Source organism: Nomascus leucogenys, chromosome 8 (genome assembly GCF_006542625.1).
Source record: "Nomascus leucogenys isolate Asia chromosome 8, Asia_NLE_v1, whole genome shotgun sequence".
NCBI classification, from domain to species: Eukaryota; Metazoa; Chordata; class Mammalia; order Primates; family Hylobatidae; genus Nomascus; species Nomascus leucogenys.
Genome location: NC_044388.1, coordinates 68,452,892 through 68,458,721, shown reverse-complemented (window position 1 = coordinate 68,458,721; position 5,830 = coordinate 68,452,892). Strand labels below are relative to the sequence as shown.

The window sequence follows — 5,830 nt, the reverse complement described above, 5'->3', positions numbered from 1 at the left end:
CCATCATTGTTCAGGTATAATACGCAGGAAGAGAAGTTAAAGTACCCCTAAAGTAACATTATGAACATTTTACACATGCATAAAAATATTTTTTAAAATTATATAACTTGTGTCTTGTCATTGCTCTGTTATTTAATTCATGTCATCCTTATCCTTTTTGAAATATTTCATTTCCTTGGAAAGAAAATTAATATTAAGATTTTAAAAATTGCTCTCTGGACATTCCTCTTTCTGTGGGCCCCTGTTTCTGTTGGCCAGTGATGCCATTTACACCTAGATTTACCTTTATGTCAGGGGAGGAGACCTGCTCTTCATGAAAGCTCTGCAGCCTTCATGGTGGACAGATCTCTTTCTGAAGGTGACCTGCTTTCAGCACTGCTAGGGACTCCTGAGATGAAATCAGTTTCAAGAGCTCTCTGGCTTTGAAGTGAGTTTTGTGGTGATGTCTTTTTTTTTCCCTTTCCAGTTCATGCTTCTGGCACAAAGCAAACTTTATGAGTCCACTCAAATTGGCAGTGAGTAGGAAAAAAAATGTACCAAGCAAATGCCTGTAAGCTATAGTACCTCAGGGATTCTAATCCATGCTTGCTTGACCGGTGAGTGCTTCTACTTCAAGACAAAAAACAAATTCTCCTGGCAAACTACTTGGATACTGTTTCCCAGGAGTTAAAAGAACAAAACCTGAGAGGTAGCATTGGTTCCTCTGGATGGATCCCCAACCAACTTCAGTGTTGGCTAATAACTTTAGCATTTTTTGGGGGGGGGATTCCATCAAGAACATGGAGGCTACTGGACTGTACCACCCCTAGGCCTGGGCAAGAGGAGCTTCTGCCCTGTGCCCTGATCTTCAGAGAGCATCATTCTGGCCTCATACCTGAGCTCCTCCATACAGGGCAAGGGATGTGTGAAGCTAAGGGAGACATGTCCACCCAGAACCAAATTTCCTTTTCTATATTACGCTATGAGTACCCAGAACCTCAGAATTCCTTGCACAGATTGCCATGAGCCTGTTTATAGGTCCTTCACGGACTTCTTCCAGAATCTTTCCCCCAAGGATGGCTGAACCCACTGTGGATGCATCTCTAGGCTCAAGGAGTGGTCAAGGAGTGGCTATTTCCAGAGGGATGTGGCGTGAGTCTGGGCTTGCAGGCTTGGGTGTCCACATGTGTCCGTGTAGGTCTCTCGTGGTATACTGTGGGGCCAGAAGTTGGATGACAAGAGAATTGGGTCATGGGCTGGGGTGGCTCTCTCAGGTCTCTATATTCTAGCACAGAACTCCGAGGAGTCCAAAACTCTAAATTAAGTTGGCTTCCCCAATTTTAAAGAAGGCATATCTGTCAAGATAGTCATTTTCTATTGAACATATATATCTAATATATTTTATTTAACTACTTTTTGCTTGATTGATAAATTTTAAATATTTGGATATAGACATGTGAGTATCTATTTATACTTTCACCCCGGGCTCAGAAAATAGGAGGAATGGGATACCGCCAGATATGCACTTCCTTCCTGCTCCTCACATCCTATCATAGGGAGGTCTGAACTCTTCCTTCACCAGTCTCAGAGGATAAGGTTCCTCTTCCAAGTTTTAAGGACCACCCCTTGATTCCAACCCCTCATATCATTCTATATCTTGCGTCACAAATTGTCCCCTTTTTCTATTAGATTTCCTTATCTTATTAATAAGATAGGTCTCTCATTCCAGTAAGAATGACTATTATTAAAAAGTCAAAAAATAACAGATGCTGGCAAGGTTGCTGAGAAAAGTAGATGGTAATACACTGTTGATGGGAGTGGACATTAGTTCTACCATTGTGGAAAGCAGTATTGTAATTTCTCAAAGAGCTAAAAACAGAACTACCAGTTTACCTAGCAATCCCATTACTGGGCATATACCCAAAGGAATGGAAATTATTCTATCATAAAGACACATGCACATGTGTGTTCACTGCAGCACTATTCACAATAGCAAAGACATGGAATCAACCTAAATGCCCATCAACAGTAGACTGGATAAAGAAAATGTGGTACACATACACCATGGAATACTATGCAGCCATAGAAAAGAAAGAGTTCATGTCCTTTGCAGGGACATGGTTGGAGCTGGAGGCCATTATCCTTAGCAAACTAATGCGGAAGAGAAAACCAAATACTGCGTGGTCTCACTTATAAGTAGGAGCTAAATGAGGAGAACACATGGATACAAAAAGAGGAACAACAGACACTGGGGCTTACCTGAGGGTGGAGGGTGGGAGGAGGGAGAGAAGCAGAAAAGATAATTATTGGGCACTAAGCTTAGTACCTGGGTGATGAAATAATCTGTACAACAAATTCCCATGGCATGAGTTTACCTATATAACAAACCTGCACTGTTGAGTCAATACCTCCTACTGGTCTCTCCTCCTTTCAATCTTGGCTCAATATTATCTGTCTTTATATTTCTACCAGAATAATTTATCTAAAACAAAAATCTGATCAATTCATTCTCCTTTAAAATCATTGATAGTTACAGCATAAATACGAAATTCCTTAACATAGCATACACAGCCCTCTGTGATCTGCCCACTGTTTATCTTTTCCTTTCTGTCCCTTGTCACAACTTGTGTTAAAGTTATATTCAACTTCTGGTTGTAGATGCTTCAGGAGCTGTGGCTTAAGGTGCAGACATGGCCAAGTCCAAGAACCACACCACACACAACCGGTCCCGAAAATGGCATAGAAATGGCATCAAGAAACCCCGATCACAAAGATACAAATCTCTTAAGGGGGTGGACCCCAAGTTCCTGAGGTGCATGAGCTTTGCCAAGAAGCACAAGAAGAAGGGCCTAAAGAAGATGCAGGCCAACAGTGCCAAGGCCATGAGTGCATATGCCAAGGCTATCGAGGCCCTCATAAAGCCCAAAGAGGTTAGGCCCAAGATCCCAAAGGGCGTCAGCTGCAAGCTCGATTAACTTGCCTATATTGCCCACCCCAAGTTTGGGAAGTGTGCTCGTGCCTGCATTGCCAAGGGGCTCAGGCTCTGCTGGCCAAAAGCCAAGGCCAAGGACCAAACCAAGGCCCAGGCTGCAGCTCCAGCTTCAGTTCCAACTCAGGCTCCCAAAGGTGCCCAGGCCCCTACAAAGACTTCAGAGTAGAGATCTCTGTCTGCCAATGTGAGGACAGAAGGACTGGGGTGACCCCCCTGGGCTGCCATCTGCATGGGGCTGGTGTCCTCCTGTGCTATTTGTACAAGCATGGGGCTGGCGTCCTCCTGTGTTATTTGTACAAATAAACCTGAGGTAGGATTCGTTTTTTAAAAAGTTATATTCCAATAATGTTGCCCTCTTATGCAACCCTCCTCCTCAAAACGGACACTTACCTAGCTGCCTCACACAAACGAGCCTTTTTTTTTTCTTCAATTTCCTGTCTGCCTGAAATACTTTTATTAACTACCACTCCTCCTAAATTCTGGTCCCAAATTACCTCCTCTATGAAACCTATCCTGCTTCACCACTCCCAAAAACCCAGCTAGAGCCCACAATTCTGGGATCTCATTGTACCCCATGAATGCCTGTATCACTATACTTACTGCATTCTATTGAAAAAAAACTTATTTATGGATAATTCCTCTCTCTATTCTTAGCAACTCAAGAATTTGGAGTCTTGATACCTCACCACAGAAGGTATTTAATGTGTTGAGTAGCATCATCCCACTCTCCAGTGTATTATAACATTTACATTCTTTGTTGTACAGAGAAGTTCTGGCTTTAGCAATAGAGGGAAGCTATTCCTCTTCACTTCTTCCTCACCGAATGACTCTAACTGGCACCAAGAAACCCAGTTCTCTAACCATGAAGACACCAAAACACTGGGGAGTCATGTTGGACCCAGTTGCATGGGCACAGCAAAATTCCCCGACCTCGAAGCAGTGTTTATATACAGACAGACTAGCTGATAATTAACAAACTGAAGGGCTGTCGGCTTTTTTGAGTTCAGGAGTATAAAGTATGTGAGAGCGATGGGTAGGCAAGAAATCAAGCAGCCGTCATTCCGCGTGTGAACATGGTGTGGCAGTACCTGGCACGACACCTGGGGAGGTATGTTGGTATTGTTCCTGAAGCTTGGAAATCTGGCATGTTATGTGTGTCCCTCAGCAACAGATGGTATTTTGGGGGAGCTTATATTTGAAGATGATAGTTTACTAATACCGTACAATCTTTAAATGCCTGAATTAGATGCATCTTATGTGCATGCAGATTTGCTCTGTGGACTTAAGATGAAATCCCTCCAGTTCTTAGTTGTATTAGTCTTCTACCACAGTTGAGGTAAGAGCAAGGGTGAAAAAGGAGTAAAGGTTTCTTTTGCACTTAGCATGAAATCCAAAGTCCTTCACATGGCCAACAAAGCCTTGCAAAATCTCTCTCCCATCACCTTGTCCCACAACCCTTCCATTTCTTGCTCCTTCATCCTTAGTCAACTGTGATTCCACCACAGTGTTTTTTTGTTTTTTTTTTTAACTCTTTATCATTCCTCCCACTGAATTAGGGCAGGGCTTGTGACTGAGTCCACCAAAAGAATATGGTGGAGGCACCACTGTGCCAGTTCCGTGCTTTGCCATTAAAAAGACTAGTAGCTTCCATCACATCCCCATGGGAACACAGCCTCCATGCTGGAGGAAGCACAAGCAGCCATGTGGAGAGGCCACGTGAAGGAGAATCAAGGCCCCTGATATCTTAAGTCACATCGTGGGGGCTGATAATTAGTCAGCAATAGACACTTAGAAGGTCCTCACACCTCCTAAGTTCTTTTCTGTCTCTGGGCCCTGGAACAGGTCCTTTCTCTTCGTAGAATAATTCTTCCTTTCGTGTTTGCTGTGACATGCCTGCTCATTTTCATTTTTGCCACCTCTCCACAACAATTGATCCTAAAAACAACCTATCAAAGCTGGCTTTCTGTTTTAATCTGACTTGTCACTTACTTTTTGACCTTGGGCAAGTTACCCAATCTCTCTGAACCTCAGGTATCCTTATCATTAAAATGGGAGTATTGATAATACCTACCTCCCAGGCCTGTGGATGGGATGAAATGAAATAATGCATGCAAAGTACTTACTGCAAGGCCTAGCATGTAGTAGGCACTTCACAATCATAAACAGTGTGGTTGATCTCAGCCTGAGAGAGAATCATATCTGGAATCTTCTTTAGCTTCCAGGCCTTGTGGAAGTATTATGCGTATTTGGGGGGAAGAGAAGTGGGTGGTTCTGAAAACATTTGTTATCCTTGGATGAGAACAGCTAAGCATCATCTATAATGATGGTCTTCAGGCCCTCAAGTGGCTTTGAGACTGGAGATGAACATGGCTCTTCTTATTAAAAGACCCAGGTCTGGCGTGGGGTTATAATTTTACTATTATAGCCCTGGTCATCTCCTTCTATTTGCCCGGTTCTTGTCCTACACTGAACAGGAGAGCCCAGGGAAGCTAATGATCCTCATTTGTATCAGTTAGGGTCTCAACCTGCTCTGAAATGTTCTTCATTAGGCTTGTAAGCTGTATTTATTTTCATTACTCTTGTGCTTGCAGGACCGTTTGCTGCTGCCTTTTTCTGTACTTTTCTCCCTGCAGAGCTCTTCTGCTGTGTGAGAAATGCATATTCTTTTCTCTTCCTGTGCCTTTCATTCTGTTTCTTTGTTTGTTTGGTTGGTTTTTGTTTTTTGTTGTTTTGAGACGGAGTCTCTCTCTGTCGCCCAGGCTGGACTGCAGTGGCACCATCTCCTCTCACTGCAAGCTCCACCTCCCGGGTTCACGCCATTCTCCTGCCTCAGCCTCCCGAGTAGCTGGGACTACAGGC

At 43.4% G+C, this 5,830-nt stretch overlaps 1 pseudogene; it reads left to right on the top strand.

Annotated features, from left to right (window-relative positions):
* The first annotated feature begins 2,668 nt into the window (after window positions 1-2,668).
* Window positions 2,669-3,137, top strand: LOC115836274 (annotated as a pseudogene).
* The last annotated feature ends 2,693 nt before the right edge of the window (window positions 3,138-5,830 follow it).